The 22055-nt window shown below is 39.2% G+C and overlaps 1 pseudogene; it reads right to left on the minus strand.

Annotated features, from left to right (window-relative positions):
* Positions 1 to 5843: 5843 nt before the first annotated feature.
* Ddx5-ps2 (DEAD-box helicase 5, pseudogene 2) lies at positions 5844 to 19669 on the minus strand (annotated as a pseudogene).
* Positions 19670 to 22055: the final 2386 nt, after the last annotated feature.

The following is a 22055-nucleotide window of genomic DNA, read 5'->3' on the forward strand; positions in this document are numbered from 1 at the left end:
AGCTTGTGGCTTTCTGAGTCTTTACCAGGATGGGGCTTGTCAGTTCATAAAGGAGACCCACTTCTTCAACCAGGCATTCTCTTTCTTTGTCCCAGCAAGGCATCTTGTATCTACAAGTAGAGTTTTATACTTAATACAATGGCAATCACCCTGTGCAATTATATCTGGGCTTACTGGGACAAGCTCAGAGACACATGGGTCCTGCTATGTGCACCACAGGCAGGGAGCTCCTCCCTCCATGCCCTTAGTAAGCTTGCTGATGAAGGAGGTGGACTGACGGCATCAACTGAGTTAGACACTCTTCGTTGTAGAACTGTAAAAACAGTGGCAGAAATGAGCACTGCTTATGACTGCGCTTTGCCATGCCTTGCTACCTAAGTAAAAGGGATCATCTCTGCTCACTGGATCTTTCCAGGTAATTATCGCCACTGACTTACCTCAAGGAAGTCTCATGGTGCCTGCACTCGGCGATGTCAAGAGGCGATTTTAGACCTCGCTCGTGTGGTTTCGATTTTGATCTTGTACCTTTGGTTTTCTTGTGATTCGTGTTATTTCTCCAATTAGTATGCTGCTTTGCTCCGCGGGTCCTCGGTCCATTTGTTTCTCTCCTCCTGGGCTGTAGGTGTATGCTTCTAGTCTTCTGCTTTCCTTCTTTCCATATTTGAGCAGAAGGAGGAGTCTTCTTCTTTCTTCAGTTGCTGTCTTGTTTTGACTTTATCTGCACTGCTGTCAGGCCTGGCCTTGTGCACAAGAAAGTGGACATGGAAGTGCTTTTGGAGATGTAAAGTATTATTCAAAGGTATGAGAAAGGCTACCGATTTATTAAAAATAATAACCTTTCTAGAACTCTGACCCTTCAAGCAGTAGTTAAGGGTAGAGGAGAAAATCTGATTGGACAGACAGGGCTTTTTTTTTTTTTTTTTTGTGCACTGAGAGCCTGCTGTAGTGGTTGAATGGCCTGCATTTGAAGTCCTCAGTTCTCTGTGAACATGTATTACAGCCTTCCATTTCCTGCATCTCGAAGATGGCGTCAGGCTTATATGGGAGACAGAGGGGTATATATTGGGTGCTCTTTCTTGACAAATGCTCCTAGTTTTACGTAGGATTCTTTTTTCTTTCAGTGTTAGGCATGCTGGGTACACACCATTTTATTGTACTGGTGTTTCATTATGGTTATGGTCATACCCTGATTTTGGAGACCTGAAATACTCTTCCAGCCCCGGACTGGATTTCATCTTATTCTGGTTGAAGAGGGAAGTGAGTTGTGGCTTGTTTGGATATCCTGTTACAGAGTGGGGATAGCACTGGGGCAGTGCCTTTGTGGACTCTTTTGCTTCACGGACAAATTCACATTACCTTTCCAAATCCAATTTTAAGAGTCTTTTTAAAGACCAAGTGGCTCTGCCTCCCTATCAGAGAAGGTCTTCTGAATCTAGGCTGTATTAGGTCTTAGCCCCGTGCACAAGGACCCTTTCTCAGCTGGTGTAAAAGGCCTGAGATATGGCTACAGAGCCCCTTACCTTGCTTACATCTCAAGCCACTTTCTACCTTTTGTCGTTGCTGGAATCCATCTCAATCTTGAGTTAATTAATTAATTATTCATCACCACCATCTCTATTGGCTCCCTAGTAGTTTGAAAATGCTAAAATTTCCTTCTGAAAGGGAAGGGGGTGGGTCTCTGACTCTCTCCAAAACAAGAGCCAAAGTGGGTTTCAGGAGGCGGGGAGCACATTATAAGAGGAGACAGACATGTCTATGACTGAGTACCCACAGAGCCAGTGCACAGGCAACATTCCAGCCTAACTCTATTTTCACATCTCCTATGCATCCTGCACTCTTACTCACTTATTAGACAAAGGTGGACTGAGCACTCACTTAGCACCAGGCGGACTCTGGACCGGCAGCAGAGAAGACTATTCTTAGCATCTGGGTCACACAAACTTGCCCTCTAGTGCCGTTCCCTCTGCATCATGTTTAGTGTTACTTGACAAATTGTCCTCTATTGTACTCTCTGGTGTTCTCCACTCTTTTTAACGTCCTATGAATTTGAATGATAACAGTAACTACTCAGGGCTGTGTGGGGATTCCATAAATGACATTATGAGTCTCATTCTCCATATTAATTTCCTGCTCACCATCATCTCAAAATCACTGATGCTTCTGTTTTCCATAGGGCAATTCATCTTCCAAAAGGAGTTTAATAGTGTTTTAAGTCTTTGTGTGGGCAAGACAAGATATTGTCAGTAAAGTGCAGGTCCCATGTCTGGGTCCCAGAGCCCCAACATACTGCCACACCAACATTTTCTCTCTTTTCCAAATAAGATTTTCTATTATTCTTGTTTTTCAAGCAGAGTCTTGTCATGTGGCACATGACTCTTTGATTCTTCTACTCTTGATTCTTCTACTTTATCTTCCCAGGTGATTGTGTCAACAAGCCCACATATTTAATTAGTTCACAATTTACTTCAGGTGTAACTGACTATATATATATATTGTTTGATATATATATATATATATATATATATATATATATATATATATATGTAAATTTTTTGAAATTTACGCAGCCAAATACAGTCAGTTAGTGAACAACTGTTAAAATAACAAAAGAAAGAAATGATGATAATATTAGAGATAAAATGGCATGATGAACAGTATTTCATGAGTCCAAAGAAAGTAGGAAAAGAGAACAAAACTCTACATGTCTCTAATAGGAAAAAATAGAAAAAAGTTGGATTTAAGCTAAGCCACAATAGTGAGCACATTAACCAGTCACCATAAGTATCAATATACAAATAAGTTATGATGCATTAAAGTAGATTGAAAGCAGAAGACGTAATATGCTAACACTTTAGCAGTAGAATGTGTATATTAATTTCAGACAAAATAGCTAATGCAGTAAATGGTATTACTAGGAATAAAGAGTAGCATTTTGGGCTGGAGAAATGATACAGCAGGGAAGAATATTTGCCATTCTCTCCGAGGATTGGGCTTCAGTTCTAAGCATTGTCACTGGGTCTCTTACAACCATCTGTACCTCTAGCTCCAGGAGTCCTAACATTGTCCTCTGGCCTCTGAATGGGTACACACACACACACACACACACACACACACACACACACACACAAATAAAACAAACAAATCTTTCAAAAGAGGAAAATTTTATAATAAAGAAATTTATACATCAATATGATTAAACAGACTTAAATGTATTAAGCACAAAATAACAGAACTTCCGAGCACAAGAAACAAAAACCGAATTGAACAATTGTATACAATTATAATGAGAAACTCAATATCTCTCAATAAAAGATAGGATGTGTAGGCTGTAAATGTGTGAACTAACTTGACATAATTGGCCTTTGTAGACTATTTCATCCAACCACACAACACCTGGTCCTCCACACCTGACAACACACCCCTGAGTCAGCACTCTGGCCAGTTCTGCCTGTGAAGAAAACAACTATAGAGAATAGCATTGTTCTGGGCCTTCGCCTGCCACTGGAGTCTGCATGGAATTCCTGTCAGATGTTGTAGAGGCCCCAACTCTGACTCATTGCTGCTAAGAGCCTAGTAGTAGCTCAGAGAGAAGGTCATTGTTTCAGGAAAACAGCTCACTGGGCTTAGGATGAGGTCAGATATTGAATCTAAATCAAAGCTCTAATCCACCCACTGCTATCTGCCAAGGAACATAGAAGCCTGTAGCTGTGTCTAAACCTATTGATATCAACATAATAGCATTGCCCTCAGAGACTCAGCATTGAAAACAGCAACATCAGAATTCCTGGACTGTTGAAAGCCTTCTTATGAGATTTTATTTCCTTCAATAATGTATGATTGGTCTTTCTCTCCCATACCATTCCAAATGCAGAAAATTTATGACCGGTAAGAAATATGATAAATCTGTGAAGTCTATATACAACCGACTTCAAGTTATAAGAAGTAATTTATGTAATAACAAATTACAATAGTCTAGCTAAAGAGGAAAATATAAGCTAGAATAATACTTAGGATACCATTTTGTGGGAAGTCTAACACCTCTAAGCCCCAGTGAACAGCCCTCATGAGACTTAGAGGGACAATAGAAGAGTGCAGGATTGAAATTGTAGCTACTTCCTGTGTCAATTTGGGATTGACCTGACTGGGGCGAAAGGGAATAAAGGACAGACACACACGTACAGGAAGGCTGGGATCAGGATGACTATGCACTTTTAGAGAGATGTACCAGCAACCCAGAAACATGGCTTTTTTATTACATACTGCTGAATGAATGCTTTAGGGCATTAGGGCCCTGATATGGCCATGTTCATGTCAACGAAACACATTTCGTTAGGTATCCACTCTCTATCCACATACCATCTTGACTATTACACATACTTTACTATGGTACTTGAGGAGTTCTGTTTCTGCAAGTTAAATGGACGTTCTCTCTGTAGCTGTCCCTCTTGTTTATATGAAGCAATGCCTCCTTCATAGCATAATGCTTCATTGTATCTATTGTGAATATATAGTATGTAATTTGTAAGAACAGACTGACATTTCTCTTCTCTTGGCCTTTGCATTATAAAACTCACAGTAGATTTAAACTTTTTGAGTTAAATAACCAATTGTCTTTTAAGTAATTTATACAATCTAAAATATATATTGTTAATCTCACTGCTTAGCTTTCTAGTACTCTTCATATTTCTGTGTACTTCAGATTCGTGTCTTCCATTATTTTTCTTCTGCTTGATTATTTACCACTTCATGTAATGGATGTCTTCTGGATGTGAATTATTTTTAGCTTTCATATATTTTACAATATCCTCATTGTGCCCTTTTTTTAATGGCCATTTTTATGTTGACAACTTAGATTTCCATCCAATGACAATAGGAATGTCACTCCAGTGTGTTCTGTGTATTTCCAGGTAAAACCTTTTTCCATTCAGATCTTGGTTCTGTGTGAACACATTTTTCTTCTTTATCATTCATTTTAAAGTCATTTGATAATGGTGTACCTTAACATTGTTTACTGCTGGTGTGTGTGTGTGTGTGTGTGTGTGTGTGTCTGTGCGTATGTGTGCACACCTGCATGTGCACACACATGTGTACATGAACACATGCTTGAAAATTATAAATTTCAAAAATGTTCAAAATTTGTGGCAAATCTTCCTCACTCTCATTTCTTGACCTCTTTTAGAGTCTCAGAGATACAAACAGCTGGCCTCTTCTCATCGGCCCACACCTTGTAGCTTCTCCATTTTTTTTTCCTATTTGAAAAATTTCTAGTGATGTGTCTTCAATGTGATAATTTTCTCTTCAGCAGTGTCCAAGCTGCTATTCACCTGATCTAGAATACTCTTTACCTCGGACCTTGCAGTTTTTATCTTTACAAGTTTCACTTGGGTTATTCTACAAACATTATCTTTCAGTTTTTAAGTGTCATGACAAAATATTCTTTTATCCTCTTTTAAGTCTCTCTTCCTTTTCTTTTCCTTCTTCAAATCTCTTTTATTGGAAGACTACACACAACATTCATTTATTGTATTTGAAAACACCGTACAGTTACTTTGTGGAAATGCTCCTTGCATTTTCTATTACCAAAAAAAAAACCCTAAAAATCATTTTAGGAATGTAGAGAAATATGCAACCGAAACATGAAAAAGGTGCATCATAATTGCTGCTCCAGTGCAGCCATGCCTACATCTTCTGTGTTTCTTAAATAACTATCTTATCTGATAACACATAATAGAAACAGCAGTTATGAAAAAGAGACTTTTCATATACTTCTAAAAATCTTATTGAGAATATCTTGCAGCACTAGACACCCAATCATGCACAGGACCTGCAGCAGCATAATATGCCTATGGCTGTTGGTGCATATCTTCGTGCACATTTGCAACATTGCTTCCATATTGCTGAATGCTATCATAACTTTTGGTAAGTGCCTGTTGGATTGCCAGTCCTAAAACTGGTCTGAATAGCAGCAGATAGAAAATTACATCCAATGCTCCCGCTGGTGTAATTTACATCACTATAAACACCGTTCTGAGTTTTAGCCACACATCTCTCTGAAGAAGACTAAAATACTCTCCTTCAGAGTTTTCTCTGTCTCTAAAGATGAGTATCTGTAAAGATGAGCATGCCTTGTCTACCTCTGGAATGACCTGACCCCATTCAACCAACTGAAGCAGCTTGGGATTAATTGTTTAATCAACTTCCTGAAGCATGGAGATATAAGGTCAGTCCCTGTGGTGGTTTGAGTAGGAATGGCCCCCATAGACTCATGTGTGTGAATGCTTGGCCCAGTGGCAGTGACACTATTAGATGTGCCCTTGTTGGAGGAAGTGTGCCACTATGGAGGCAGGCCTTGAATTCTTGCAAACTCATGTCAAGCCAGTGTGTCTTAGTCTCCTTAAGCTGCCTGCAGATCAAGATGTAGAATTATCTGTATATGGGATGGATTCCCAAGTGTGGAAGTCTCTGGATAGCCTTTCCTTCAATCTCTGCTCTATACTTTGTCTCTGTATTTCCTCCCTTGAGTATTTTGTTCCCCCTTCTAGGAAGGACTGAAGCATCCACTTTTTGGTCTTCCTTCTTGAGCTTCATGTGGTCTGTGAATTGTATCTTGGGTATCTCAAGCTTTTGGGATAATATCCACTTACCCGTGAGTGCATATCATATGTGTTCTTTTGTGATTAGGCTACCTCACTCAGGAAGATATTTTCTGGTTCCATCCATTTGCCTAAGAATTTCATGAAGTCATTGTTTTTAATAGCTGAGTAGTACTCCATTGTGTAAATGTACATTTTCTGTATCCATTTTTCTGTGAGGGACATCTGGCTTGTTTCCAGCTTCTGGCTATTATAAATAAGGCTGCTATGAACATAGTGGAACATGTGTAGTAGCATCTTCTGGGAATATGCCCAGGAGTGGTATAGCTGGGTAATCAGGTAGTACTATGTTCAATTTTCTGAGGAACAACCAGATTGATTTCCAGAGTGATTGTACCAGCTTGCAGTCCCACCAAGAGAAGTGGAGAAGTGTTCCTCTTTCTCCACAATCTCACCGGCATCTGTTGTCACTTGTGTCTTTGATCTTAGACATTCTGACTGGTGCGAGGTAGAATATCAGGGTTGTTTTGATTTGCATTTCCCTTTTGACTAAGGTTGTTGAACATTTCTTTAGGTGCTTCTCAGGCATTCGATATTTCTTAGTTGAGAATTCTTTGTTTAGCTCCTCACCCCATTTTTAATAGGGTTATTTGGTTTTCTGGTGTCTAACTTCTTGAGTTCTTTGTATATATTGGATTTTAGCCCTCTATCAGTTGTAGCATTGACACCAAACTGAGACACTATGGCAGATGCCAATAAGTGCTTGCTGACAGAAGCCTGATATAACTCTCTCCTGAGAGACTCTGCCAGAGGCCAACAAATAAACAGCGGATGCTTGCAGCCAACCACTGTACTAAGCACTTGGTCCCCAATGAAGGAGTTAGGGAAAGGACTGAAGGAGCTGAAGGGGTTTGTCACACCATAGGAAGAATGGCAATATCAACCAACCAGACCCCCCCAGAGATCCCAGGGACTGAACCGCCATCCCAAGAGTACATACACATGGAGGGACCCATGGCTCCAGCTGCATATGTAGCAGAGGATGGCCCTGTAGGACATCAAAAGGAGGAGAGGTCCTTGGTCCTGTGAAGGCTGGATGTCCCAGTGTAGGGTAATGCCAGGGCAGGGAGACAGGAGTGGGTGGATAAGTGGGGGAGCACCGTCATAGAAGCAGGCAGTGGAAGGATGGGAAAGGGGGTTTCCAGAGAGGAAACTAGGAAAGGGGATAGCATTTGAAATGTAAATAAAGGAAATATCTAATAAAAAAGATGTGGAGTTTCAGCTCCTTCTCTAACACCATGTCTAACTGCATGCTGTTTTGCTTCTTGCCATGGCTAAATCTCTGACCCTGTAAGACAGCCCCAATTAAAGGTTTTCTTTCATTAGAGTTGGTGTGGTCATGGTGTCTTTTCACAGCAGTAGACGCCATGAGACAGTGGCCAACTGGCTTTATGTTATTAGGTGTAAAGAAAGTATGTGTTGTGCCTGGCTTGGTAGTGTGACCATGTCTCCATTATGATGAGTATAATCCCTTGAGGAAGTAGACTAGTCTTAATTGATGATGAATTTCACATCCTCCACATCTTTCCCTTTGGAGGCCACATGGATTGCATTCAGAATAGGAGCTTTTTCATGTTTGAATTTGTTTAGAACCCAGCCGTGCTCCTGTTGACTCTTGTCACTATAGATGCCCATGGCAGGCCACCCATCTCTCCTCAACTTTCTGCTAAGTTCATCATATTTTCTTTTGATTGGAAGAAAAAAATAAAACCACAATGATTTTACTCTCCTCATGCATGATCATTAGATGAATATTTTTTTTACCCTTTTCTACATCATGATGTATATCCACAATCTTCGTTATGTCTTGTGATCAGTTCTAGTGCACCAATATTGATATGAATATAATCTGTCACAAAATCTTCAGGAAACTGTCTTACTTATTTTGGCCAGGTTGCACTCCACACTAGTGTTTGCATATCAGGTCTTATTTGATCCATTATTTTCCTTATTTGGGGTTCAAAGCCCATGTCAAGCATTCTATCAGCCTCACCAAGGTCAAGGCAGGTTGTTCTCAGGTTGGTTGCCCCACACTTTCAAATGTCCATCAGTCTTCCAGGTGTTGCAATGCAGACTTCCACACCTCTCTGAAAATATGGAGTGTTTCACAAGTTTTCCTGCCATCCTTGTATGGGAGCCATACCAATCTTCTCTGGTGCTGTGTGTGTGTGTGTGTGTGTGTGTCTGTCTGTCTGTCTGTCTGTCTGTCTGTGTCTGTGTCTGTGTCTGTGTCTCTGTGTGTAAAATATTGTTTTGCCAGAATCCAGAATGAGGAATCTTTTTACCTGTTAACAAACATCATTTTAATTATTTTTAGTATTTTTGACTACTAATTCTATCATGAGACTGAGTTTCTTAATTTTTTAAATTATGATAATATTTTTCTTTTTTGTAGGCTTGATAATTTTAAATGGCTAATAGAGATTATGAATTTCATCTTGTTAGGTATTAGATTTTTACTCTTCCTTTTTTTATTCTTCTCCCACATATTACATACCAATTGCAATTTCCCTTTTCTCCACTCCTCTCTGTCTCTCCACACCCCAAATCTCCTTTCTCCTCTAAGATCCACACCACATCCACCTTCCCTCAGAAAAGAGCAGACCTTCTAGGAACATCAACCAAACATGGCATAACAAGTTACAATATACCAGGCATATACCATCATATCAAGGCTGGACAAGTCAACTCAGTAGGAAGAAAAGGGTACGAGAAGTAGACAAAAGAATTAGAGACATCCCCCTTCCTCACTGTTAGGAATCCTACAAGAACACCAAGCTAATAAGCCCTAACATACAAGTAGAGGACCTCAGTCAGACCCCTCCAAGTTCCCTGATCTCTGCCAGCCTCTAAGAGTCCTGGTCACTTGATTCTGTGGACTGTGTTCTCCTAGTGTCCTTGACGCCTCTGGTTCCTCTGATCCTTTCTCTCCTTCCTCTGCAGGACCTCCCAAGCTCCGTCTAACCTTTGGCTGTAGTAGTGTACATCTGTCCCCATCGGTTTCTGGATTAAGTCTCTAGGTCTCTCTAATGATGTTTATGCTATGTTCTGATCCCAGAATACTCTGCAGGCAAGGTAAGCTGTAGGTTGAAAGTTTTTAGGATGTGTTGATGTCACAATCTCTCTACTTGGTTACAGAAGATAGCCAGTTCAGGCTATGTGTCCCCAATTACTATGAGTCTTTGATATTCAAATATTATATCAAATAGATATGGAGAAAGTAGGTTGTAGCGGAATTGCTTATTTTTCTCTTCATTTAACTTGATATTGGCTATAGGCTTGCTATAAATTGTGAACTATGTCCCCTTTATCTATGATCACTCTAAGATTTATATCATAAAAGGCTGTTGGATTTTGTCAGAGGCTTTTTCAGCATCTAATGAGATGATCGTGCTGTTTTCTTCATTCAGTTTGTTTATGTGATGGTTTACATCAACAGATTTTTATGTATTGAAACACCTCTGTATCTCTGGAATGAAGCCTACTTGATCATAGTAGATGATCTTTTTGATGTGTTCTTGGATTTGGATTGCAAGAATTTTATTGAGGTTGCTTGTTTTTCTTTTTTGTTGGTTGTTTTGTTTGTTTTTCACCAATGTTCATGAGGGAAATTGGTTTGTAATTCTCGTTGTTAAATCTTTATGTGGTTTGGGTATCAGGGTGACTGTGGTCTTATAACATAAATTTGATGTTGTTTCTTCTGTTTGTATTTTGTGGAATAATATAATGAGTATTGGTACTAACTCTTCTTTGAAAGTTGGTAGAAATCTACACCAAAACCATCTGGTCCTGGCTTTTTTTTCTTGATTTTTAATGACTGCTTCTATTTCCTTAGTGACTTTGAGCCATTTAAACTGTTTTTCTGATCTTGATTTAACTTTGGCAAGTGATAGCTATCTAGAAAATGATCCACTTCTTTTAAATTTTCCAATTTTGTGGAGTATATGATTCCTTAGATTTCTTCAGTGTCTGTTGTTATGCCCCTTTCTTTACTAATTTTGTTAATTTGGATATTGTCTTTGTATCTTTTAGTTAGTTTGGATAAGTGTTTGTCTATCTTGTTGATTTCCTCAATAAACCAACTCTTTGTTTCATTGATTCTTTGTATTGTTCTTGGTTTCTGCTTTACTGGTTTTGACTCCCAGTTTGATTATTTCCTGTCATCTACTTCTCTTGTGTGTTTGCTGTTTTTTTTTTCTAGAGCTTTCAGGTTTGCTCTTATATCACTAAAACGAAATCTCTCTAATTTCTCTATGAAGGCACAAGAACTTTTAACTTGGTATACCTTTTATTGTGTTCCATAAGTTTGGACATGTTGTACATTTATTTCCACTGAATTATAGGAAGTCTTTAATATTCTTCTTGAACCAGTAGTCAGTCAGTATAGAGCTGCTCAATTTCTGTGAGTTTGTAGGTTTCCTGTTGAAATCTAGCTTTAATCCATGGTGGTTTAGTAGGATATAAGGGGTTATTTTAATTTTCTTGTATCTGTTGAGACTTGTTTTGTGACAAAGTTTGTGGTCAATATTAGAGATTTTTTATGAGATGTGTAGAAAAAGATATTTTTATGTGTGTTTTGGTGAAATATTCTGTAGGTATCTGTTAGGTTCATTTGGTTGGTAACATCTGTTAGTGACAACATTTCTCTGCTGAATTTATGTCTGCGTGATCTGTCTATTGGTGAGAATGGAGTACTGAAGTGCCCCATTATTAATGTGTGAGGTTTGATGTGTGATTTATGCTTTAGTAATGTTTCTTTAACAAATATGTGCCCTTGCATTTGGGGTATAGATATATTAAGAATTGAAATGTCATTTTCCTGGATTTTTCCTTTGATGAGAATAAAATGTCCATTTTTGATTAATTTTGGTTGGAAGTATATTTTGTTAGATAATGGGTACACCAGCTTGCTTCTTGGGTCCATTTGTTTGAAAAATCTTTTTCAATGCTCTACTCTGAGGTAATGTTTGTTTTTGATGTTGAGGTGTGTTTCTTGTATACAGTAAAAGGATGGATTCTCTTTTCATATTCATTCTGTTAGCCTGTATCCTTTTATTGGGTAATTGAGTTTATTGATATAGAGATATATATATATATCGGTGACCAATAATTAATTGTTAATTCCTGTTATCATCTTGTTGGTGGTGGGAGAGAGAGAGAGAGAGACAGAGAGAGAGAGAGAGAGAGAGAGAGAGAGAGAGAGAGAGAGAGAGAGAGGAGATTATTTCTTTGGATTTTGCTGGTGTGGGATTATTTATTGCCTGTGTTTTTGTGGGTATAGTTAACCACCTTGTATTGGAGTTTTCCTTCCAGTACATTCTGCATAACTGGATTAGTGGATAGATATAGTTGAAATTTGACACCATCATGAAATATCTTTTTTTCTCTATCTATGGTGATTAATGTTTTGCTGGGTATAGTAGTCTGGGCTGGCATCTGTTGTATGTTAGAGCCTCCAAGACATCTTCCTGGGCCCTCCTGGCTTTTAGCGTCTCCACTGAGAAGTCAGACATAATTCTAATAGGTCTGACTTTTTATAGTTGGACTTTTCCCCTTGAAGCTTTTAATACTCTTTCTTTGTTCTGTATGTTTAGTGTTTTGATTATTATGTGGGATTTGGAATTTCTTTTCTGGTCCAATCTATTTGGTATTCTGCATGTTTTGTATACCTTTATAGTCATGTCTTTTTTGGGTTAGGAAAATTTCTTCTATGGTTTTGTTAAATATATTTTCTGAGTTTTGAGCTGGGATTCTTCTTCTATTCCTGGTATTCTTAAGTTTGGCCTTTTCGTAGTGTCCCATATTTCCTGGATGTTTTTGGTAGGGATTTTTTTAGACGTAACATTTTCTTTGACTGATAAATTTATTTCTTCTGTAGTATCTTCTAAGCCTGAGAGATTCCTTCTTCCAATTCTTGTATCCTGTTAGTGATGCTTGTGTCTGTTGTTCCTGTTCCTGTACCTATACCTTCCATTTCAATTTCCAACAGTTTGTGTTTTCCTTTTTTCCCCATTAATTTACTCATCTGTTCACTTTAAATCCTGATTGCTGTCTGCCAAACCCCTCACACAGTCCACCCCTCCCCTTATCCTCTGAGAGGGTGGAGGCACCCCATGGCACATCAAGTCTCTGCAAGGCTAGGTGCATCCTCTCCCATTGAGGATGAACAAGGTAGGCCAGTTAGGGAAATGGGATCCACAGGCAGGCAACAACTTTAGGGACAGCCCACGATCCAGTTGTTGGGGACCCACAGGAAGACTGAGCTGCACATCTGCTAGATATGTGTGGAGGGCCTAGGTCCAGCCCATGTATGCTCATTGGTTGATACTTCAAACTCTGAGCCCCAAAGGTCTAGGTTAGTTGGCTCTGTTTGTATTCCTGTGGAGTTCCTATCTCCTCCAGGGTCTTCAATCCTTCTCCCAACTCTTCCATAATATTTTCTGAGTTCTGTTCAATGTTTGACTATGGGTCTCTGATCCATTTCAGTCAGCTGCTGGGTGAAGTCTCTCAGAGGACAGTTATGCTAGACTTCTGCAAGTGGATCAGAGTATCATTAATGGTGTTCGGGATTGGTGCTTACCCTTGGGATGGCTCTGAAGTTGGACTGGTTATTGGGTGATCATTCTCTCAGTCTATACTCCATCTTTGTCTCTGAATTTCTTGTATAAAGGATAAATTTTGGGTCAAAAGTTTTGCGGGTGGGTTGGTGTCCTTATACTTCCATTGGGGGTCTTGCCTGGCTATATGAGGTAGCCATTTCAGGTTCCATATCCTCACTGATAGGAGTCTCATCTAAATGCCACCCCATAGACTCCTGGGAGCTTCCCCTATCCCAGGACTCTGGCACATTCTTAATGTGTTCCCCTGTATACCTCCCACCATTCTTCAATTTCCATTCATTTTCCTAGCCCACTGGTCCTTTCTACTGTCTTTTTCCATAGTTGATACTGAATCCCACCTCTCCTTCTCCCACACAGTTCCCTTTCTCCATCTGCCTCCTATGACTATTTTGTCTCCTCTTCCAAGTGAAATTCAAGCATCCTTGCTTGGGCTTTCCTTATTGTTTAGCCTCTTTGAGTCTATGGAATATAGCCTGGGTATCTTGTACTTTTGGCTAGTATCTACTTATAAGTGAGTACATACCATGGGTATCTTTTGTGTTTGGGTCACCTCACTGAGGATGATATTTTCTAGTTCCATACATTTGCCTAGAAATTTCATGATGTGCTTGTTTTTAATAGCTGAATAGCATTCCACTGTATAAATGAGCCACATTTTCTGTATCCATTCTTTGGTTGAAGGGCATCTAGGTTGTTTCCAGTTTCTAGCTATTACAAATAAAACTGCTATGAACATAGTAGAGCAAGTGTCCTTGAGGTATGGTAGAGAATATTTTGAGTATATGTCCAGGATTGACATAGCTGGATCTTCAGGAAGAACTATTCTCAATTTTCTGAGAAATTGCCAGATTGGTTTCCATAATGGCTGTACAAATTTGCACTCAAACCATCAATGGAGAAATGTTCCCTTTGCTGAATATTCTTGTCAGCATGTGATGTCAACTTGACATTTTGATCTTAGCCATTATGATGGGTATAAGGTGGAATCTCAGGGTCATTTTGGTTTGCATTTACTTGATGACTAAGGACATTGAACATTTCTTTAAAGGCTTCTCTGCCATTCGAGATTGCTGTTGGGAATTCTGTTTAGCTCTGTACTCCATTTTAAAAATTTGAATTATTTGCTTTGTTGGTGTCTAATTTATTGAGTTCTTTATATATTTTGGATATTGACCATCTGCTAGACGCAGGATTGTTGAAGATTTTTTACCAATCTATAGGCTGCCATTTAGTTCTATTGATAGTGTCTTTGCCTTAAGGAAGCTTTTTAGTTTTATGAGGTCCCATTTATTAATTGTTAATCATAGTGCCTCAGTCACTGGTATTCTGTTCAAGAAGTTGGCTCCTGTACCAATGAGTTCAAGGCTATTTCCCACATTCTCTTCTATTAGATTCAGTGTATCTGGTTTTATGTTGAGTTCTTTGACCCACTTGGACTTATGTGCAGGGTAATACATATAGATATATTTGCATTCCTCTACATGCAGACATCTGACACCATTTGTTGAAGATACTCTCCCTCCCATTGTATGGCTTGGGCTTCTTTGGTGAAAATCAACTGTCCCTAAGTGTATGTGTTTATTTCTAGGTCTTCAATTCAATTCCCTGTCTGTTTCTATACAAGTACTGTACAGTTTTTATTACTCTTGCTCTACAGTACAGCTTGAGATAAGGGATGGTAATACCTCCAGAAATTCTTTTATTTTTCATTATTGTTTTAGCTATCCTAGGTTTTTTGTTTCTCCACATGAAGTTGAGAACTATTCTTTCAAAGTCTGTAGAGAATTGTGTTAGAATTTTGATAGGAATTGCATTGAATCTGTATATTACTTTTGGTAGGATGGCAATTTTCACTATGTTAATCCTACCAATCCATGAGCATGGGAAACCTTTCCGTCATCTGACATTTTCTTCAAAGACTTGAAGTTCTTGTCATAAGGTCTTTCACTTACTTGTTGAGCATTACCCCAAGATATTTTATATTATATTTGGCCATTGTGAAGTGTGTTGTTTCCCTGATTTCCTTATCAGTCCATTTATCATTTATATAAAGAAGGCTACTGATTTTTTTGAGTTGAATTTTGTATCCAGCCACTTTGATTAAAGTATTTTTCAGCTGTAGGCTTTTTTGGCCAGTTTTTGGCTTCATTTATGTATAGTATTATATTATCTTCAAATAGTGATATGCTGGCTTCTTCCTTTTCAATTTGTATCGCATGATCTCCTTGTATTATTGCTCAAGCTATGACTTCAAGTACTATATTGAATAGATATGGCGAGAGTGCACAGCCTTGCCTTATTACTGATTTTAGTGAAATTGCTTTATGTTTCTCTCCATTTAATTTGCTGCTGGCTATTGCCCTGCTGTATATTATTTATTGTGATTATGTATGTGCCTTGTATCCCTGAACTCTCCAAGACTTTTAACAAGAAGGGTTGTTGGATTTTGTCAAAGGCTTTTTCAACATCTAATGAGATGATCATAAGTTTTTTTCTTTCAATTTGTTTTTATGGTACATTATGTTGATTGATTTTCATATATTGAACTACCCATTCATCCCTGGAATGAAGTCTATTTGCTCATGGTGGGCGATACTTTTGAGTGTTCTTGGATTAAATTTGTGAGGATTTTATTGAGTATTTTGATATCAGTGTTTATAGGGGACATTGGTCTGAAATTCTCTTTCATTGTTGAGTATTTGTGTGATTTTGGTATTAGGGTGACTTTGGCCTTATAAAATGAGTTTGGCAATGTTCTTTTTGTTTCTATTTTGTGAAATAGTTTAAAGAATATTGGTATTAGCTCTTCTTTGAAAATCTGATGGAATTATATGCTAAAACCATCTGGCTTTCGGCTTTTTTTGAGGGGGAAGGGGAGACTTTTAATGATCACTTCTATTTTTTATGGGCTATAGGAATATTGAAATAGTTTTCTTAATCTTGGTTTAACTTTTGCTAAGTGGTATCTATCTAGAAAATTATCCATTTCATTTAGATTTTCCAATATTAAGGAGTACAGGTTTATGAAGTAAAACCTAATGATTCTTTGAATTTCTTCAGTGTCTGTTGTTATATCTCCCATTTCACTTCTGATTTTGTTAATTTGAATACCTTCTCTCTGTCTTTTAGTCAGTTTGGCTATGGTTTTATATATTTTGTTAATTTTCTCAAAGAATCAGCTCTTGGTTTTGTTGATTCTTTGTATTGACTTCTTTGTTTCTAATTGATTTTTTGAGCCCTAAGTTTGATTATTTTCTGCCATCTACTCCATTTGGGTGTGCTTGCTTGCTCCTTCTCCTCCTCTTCCTCCTCCTCCTCTTCCTTCTCCTCCTCCTTCTTTTCTAGAGCTTTTATGAATACTTTTAAATCATTAGTATGAGAACTCTTATATTTCTTTATGAGGGCACTTAATGCTATGGTCATTCTGCTTAGCACTGTTTTCATTGTGTCTCATAAATTTGGATATGTCATGCCTTCATTTTCACTGAATTCTAGAAAGTCTTTGATTTCTTTCTTTGTTTCTTCTTTGACCCAGTGGTCATTGAATAGAGTGAGAGCTGTTTAGTTTCCATGAATTTGTTAGCTGTCTGTTGTTTGTGTTGCTGAAATCCAGTTTTAATCCTTGGTAATCTCATATTAAGGAAGGGGTTACTTCAATCTTCTTGTATCCATTGAGGCTTACTTTGTGACTGGGTACATGGTCAATTTTGGAGAAGGATCCATGAGGTGCTGGGAAGAAAGTTTATTATTTTATGTTTAGGTGAAATATTCTGTAAATATCTGTTAGGCCATATTCCCTGTAAGTTTCATTATTTTTCTGTTTAGTTTCTGTATTGATGACCTGTCCACTGGTGAGTGTTGATTAAATAAGTCTCCCACTATTAATGTGTGGGGTTTGATGTGTGATTTAAGCTTTAGTAATGTTTCTTTTATGAACATGTGTGCCCTTGCATTTGGGGTATAGATGTTCACAATTAAGATGTCATTTTTGGTGCATTTTTCCTTTGATGAATATTAAGTGTCCTTTCCTCTCTCTTTTGATTGGTTTTGGTTGAAAGTCTATTTTATTAGATATAAGAGTGGCTTTCTAGTTTGTTTCTTGGGTCTGTTTGCTTTGAAAATCTTTTTCTAGCCCTTTACTCTGAGGTAGTGTCTATCTTTGTTGTTGAGGTGTTTTTCTTGTATTTAGGAGAATAATGGATCCTATTTATGCATCCACTCTGTTAGCCTGTGTCTTTTTATTGGTGAATTGATTCCCTTGATGTTGAGAAATATTAATATAATGATGGTTAGTTCCTATTATTTCGATGTTGGTGGTGTTAATCTCTCTCTCTCTCTCTCTCTCTCTCTCTCTCTCTCTCTCTCTGTGTGTGTGTGTGTGTGTGTGTGTGTGTGTGTGTGTGTGTGTGTGTTTCTCTTCCTTTGGTTTTACTGTGAAATTATTAATCTCTTGTTTTCTCTTTGGTATAATTACCTTCCTTGTATTGGGGTTTTCCTGCTAGCATCCTTTATAAGGCTATATTAGTGGAAAGATATTGTTTACATTTGGTCTTGTCATGGAATAATATCTTTGTTTCTTAATCTATGGTAACTGAAAGCTTTGCTGGGTAGTCATGTGGGCTGGCATCTGTAGTCTCTTAGGGTCTGTAAGAGCCCAGGCTCTTCTGGTTTTTAGAGTTTCTGTTGAGAAGTCAGATGTAATTCTGATAGATCAGCCTTTAAACATTGTTACTTGACATTTTTCCTTGCAGCTTTTAATATTCTTTCTTAAATACATTCAATGATTTGATTATTATATGGAAGAAGGGTTTTGTTTTCTGGTCCAATCTATTTGGTGTTCTGTAAGCATCCTGAACATTTAAGTTAGGGAAATTTTCTTCTACGATATTTTAAAAAATACTTTCTTGGCCTTTAATCTGAGAATCTCTTCCTCCTCCTCCTCCTCCTCCTCCTCCTCCTCCTCCTCCTCCTCCTCCTCTTCCTCCTTCTCTTCCTCCTCCTCCTGCCTCCTCTTCCTCTTCCTCCTCCTCCTCTATTATTCACATTATTCTTAGGTTTGGTATTTTCATAGTGTCCCAAATTTCCTGGATGCTTTGTCTTAGAAACTTTTTAGAAACTTTTTGTCATTTTGTGTGATCAATATATTAAGTTCTTCCATGGTATCTTCTACACCTGAAATTCTCTCTTCCATTTCTTATATTCTGTTGGTGATGTTTTTGTTTGTAGTTCCTGTTCTCTTTCCTAAGTGTTCCATTTTTAGTGTTTCTTCTGTTTATGTTTTCTTTATTGCTTTATTTCCATTTTCAGGTCTTGAATAGTTCTATTCATTTACTCCATCTCTTTGATTGTATTTTTCTACATTTCTTCTATTTAATCATTTGATTGTATTTTCCTGTATTTCTTTAGGGGATTTGTTTATTTCTCCTTTAAATGCCTCTATCATCATCATAAAAGTTCACTTAAAGTCATTGTTTTGCTCTTTGGTGTGTTGGGCTATCCAGGGGTTGATGTAATAGGAGAGCTGGGTTCTGATGGTGCCCTATTGCCCTGGCTTTTGTTAATTCTCTTCTTGTGCTTGCCTTTAGTCATCTGGTTGTCTCTGGTGTTGGCTGGCCTGGTAGTCCCTGGTGGTAGCTTGACTCTGGAACTGCAAGTATAGCTGCCTAATGGCAGCAGGCTTCTCATTTTCTTGGGTGGCAGCAGACCTCCAGGAAAGCAGGCAGAGCTGGTTGTTCTGGTTATAGCAGGCCTCCTAGGGGCAGGATGAGCTGTGTCCTGGGGAGTGGAGTGCAGACCTGGGATTGCAGGTAGAGGTGTAGACCAGAAGATGGAGCACAGAGGGATAGGGCTTACCTCATGGCTGCTGGGCTATCCAGAATCTCCAGTTTGCATTTCCATTATTGTTTCTATTTCCATTTTCAGGTCTTGAACAGTTTCCTTCACCTGTTTGCTTGTTGGCTTTCTTCACATTCTTTAAGGAATTTATTAATTTCTTCTAATTTTTTGTTTGTCTTTTTCTTGATTTTTAAAAAACTTTTAGATTCTTTGTGAACTTCACATCATGTACTCCAATTCTGTGCATCTCCTTGCCCTCTTTTTTTTTTTTTTTTTTTTTTGGGTTCTTTTTTTTCGGAGCTGGGGACCGAACCCAGGGCCTTGCGCTTCCTAGGCAAGCGCTCTACCACTGAGCTAAATCCCCAACCCCTCTCCTTGCCCTCTTATATCGACTCTTTGATCTGCGGTCTTTCCCCCAATACAACACACACAAACAGTAACAAAACCCCAAAACATAGAAAGCATCTCATCAGGAAAGCTGTAGTATGTCACAGTGCATCTCACAATGCATACCTCTTGTCCACACATCTTCACTTGCAAATGTTCATTACATTTCACCATTGCTTCGATTCATAATCTCTGGCTTCTGTGATAGTATCAATATTGGATCCTCATCAGAATCCCAATTATGCTGTTGTTGCCCTGTGTCATAGAGATCCTTCAGCTTTGGATCAGCTGGCCTGGCCTTTTACATGTCCTAATTGCTCAGAGATGATGTAGATTTTGGGTGGGCCAATTCAGGGCCCTGTAGTTGGACCTGGGTGATAGCTAAGCTGGACAGCCTACCAGCTCTCCTTTATCCACACCACCAGGGTGAGCTCTCCGGTGCTGCCTTGGCTAGGCCACATGATGCCACCATTGGCAGGAGGCAGGGTCAGCTCTTCTCCTCTCATGCCCTCAGGGATAGCTCCCGAGCACTCATGTCTCCAAAGCCAGCTCTACTGTGCTTTCTGGGCGAGGCACAGCCTGCTCTCCTGAGTGCTGCAACTGGTCAAAGATGAAGACAGTTTTCCAGAGTACCACATCCAGTAAGGGGTGGGACCAGTTATGCACAGCCCCTGGACATCCATGAGGTCCCCAATGCTGCACCAACCAGGAACATATTCATGTTCTCTAGAGGTAATATGATCCACCAACATCAACTGATCCATGCCAGTGAGTAGCCATGGACTTGGTCCTCAATGGCACTTTTGCTTGGACCTCACCATGGCCCTGAGTGGTGAGACTGGACCCTCATAGCAGGCTAGTTCTCTCTACCCTCAAGTCTCCAGTTCAGTCTCTCTTCACAATGTTCAAGCTGAACTTACCTACCTTTTTTTTTTTTTTCTAACTTGTTTGGTCTACAACTCTTCTTCAAATGGCACTACTTCTTCTGACTGGTGTGGCCTAAACCTAGGCAGCAGAACTCTACCTATGTTCGACCCAAGGAGACATCATGGGAGAGCGTTGCAGTGAAATGGGATGGGAGTGGGTGTGGACTAGGTCTTTGGTACGGACTCTTGGGTTTGGGGCAGTTCAGCTGGCAGGTGGGTCACTGGTTCTCACTCATATGGCATTTTAGTGTTCTTGTAAATATTTTGAGCTTTATTCTAAAATATTGTAAAATTATTTGGAAGTAGTTTGAGACTTTCAGATCTTGCTTGTATTTATCAGGCCAGATCAGAACAGTTTAGAATTTTTTCCCACCACAAAAGCAAAACCTCAACTTGCACAATTTTTGTTCTTGAACCTGGCTGACAGAGTGGCCCTATGCCTTTTTGCTATTTCCACCCCCACTGCCCCACCCCTCACCCCCACTAGAATTGCTTAGTTCCCTATTCCCTTCAGCAGGTCACTGTTCTGCCTAACTCCTGAATGGACCTTCCTTAGCCACCACTCAGTTCTGTCTCTATAGCACTCCTCCCACATTATCTTCCCTGGATTCTTTCACTATTGATAAGAAAACCAGTGTCTTGGAAAAGCATTGGACCCCATGTAGATTCCTTTCTTTGCACAGTGATTTGGAACCTTCTGCTAGTGGTAATTTTGGGAAATGCTGTGAATGGGGCGTGGGGGGGGGGCATAAAGATCCAGTGTTTATTTCCCAGAGAACCTTGGCTTTTGCCAAGTCTTTTTTAAAAGATTTATTTACTTATTTTATGCATATGAGTGAGTACACTGTTGCTGTCTTCAGGTACACCAGAAGAAAGCATTAGATCCCATTACAGATGGTTGTGAGCCACCAAGTGGTCGCTGGGAATTGAACTCGGGACCTCTGGAAGAGCAGTCAGTGCTCTTAACTGCTGGGCCATCTCTCCAGCCCCCTAAAATACAATTTTAATTTGATATTTGTTGTTTGTTTTTAAATTGTTTTAGGCTGCAGACAGGGAATCCAATTCTTCTCACTCCATATTGGCTAGAAGCGACATTCGGATTAATCTTTGTACTTTAAAAAGTGTTTGCACTGTTTTCACTTTTTACATTTATTTATATATTTATTTTACACGTGAACATGTCTCTCTATCTGTCTCTCTGTCTCTGTCTCACTCTTTCTCTCTGTCCGTCTGTCTCTGTATGTGTGTGAGTGTGTGTGTGTGTGTGTGTGTGTGTGTCATAATTCTTTGACATGGCTATAGAGTCACTTTTACTAATCTAATCATCTGTCATCCCTGCCAAGATCCAACCTAGCTTTGGACTGGTGCTTAGGCAGCGCCCCGGGCCTCTTCCCCATAGTCACCATTGTTCCCATTTCCCATATCCTTTTCAGGCATGCTTCTGCTCTCTGCCGTGACAGTAGGGCATGGTCTCTGGAGTCAGCTGCTATTCAGTCCTACTCTTTGGCAGCTTGCCCTTGAGGAATTGTCTTTTTCCATATTTTATCTGATAGGAAGAACAATCGTATTATACACCTTCTAGAGTTGTTGGGAACGTTGAGAGAACTGTGGGAAGCTTGACTACCATTACTGAT

This window comes from Rattus norvegicus, chromosome 14, assembly GCF_036323735.1.
Source record: "Rattus norvegicus strain BN/NHsdMcwi chromosome 14, GRCr8, whole genome shotgun sequence".
Classification (NCBI taxonomy): Eukaryota; Metazoa; Chordata; class Mammalia; order Rodentia; family Muridae; genus Rattus; species Rattus norvegicus.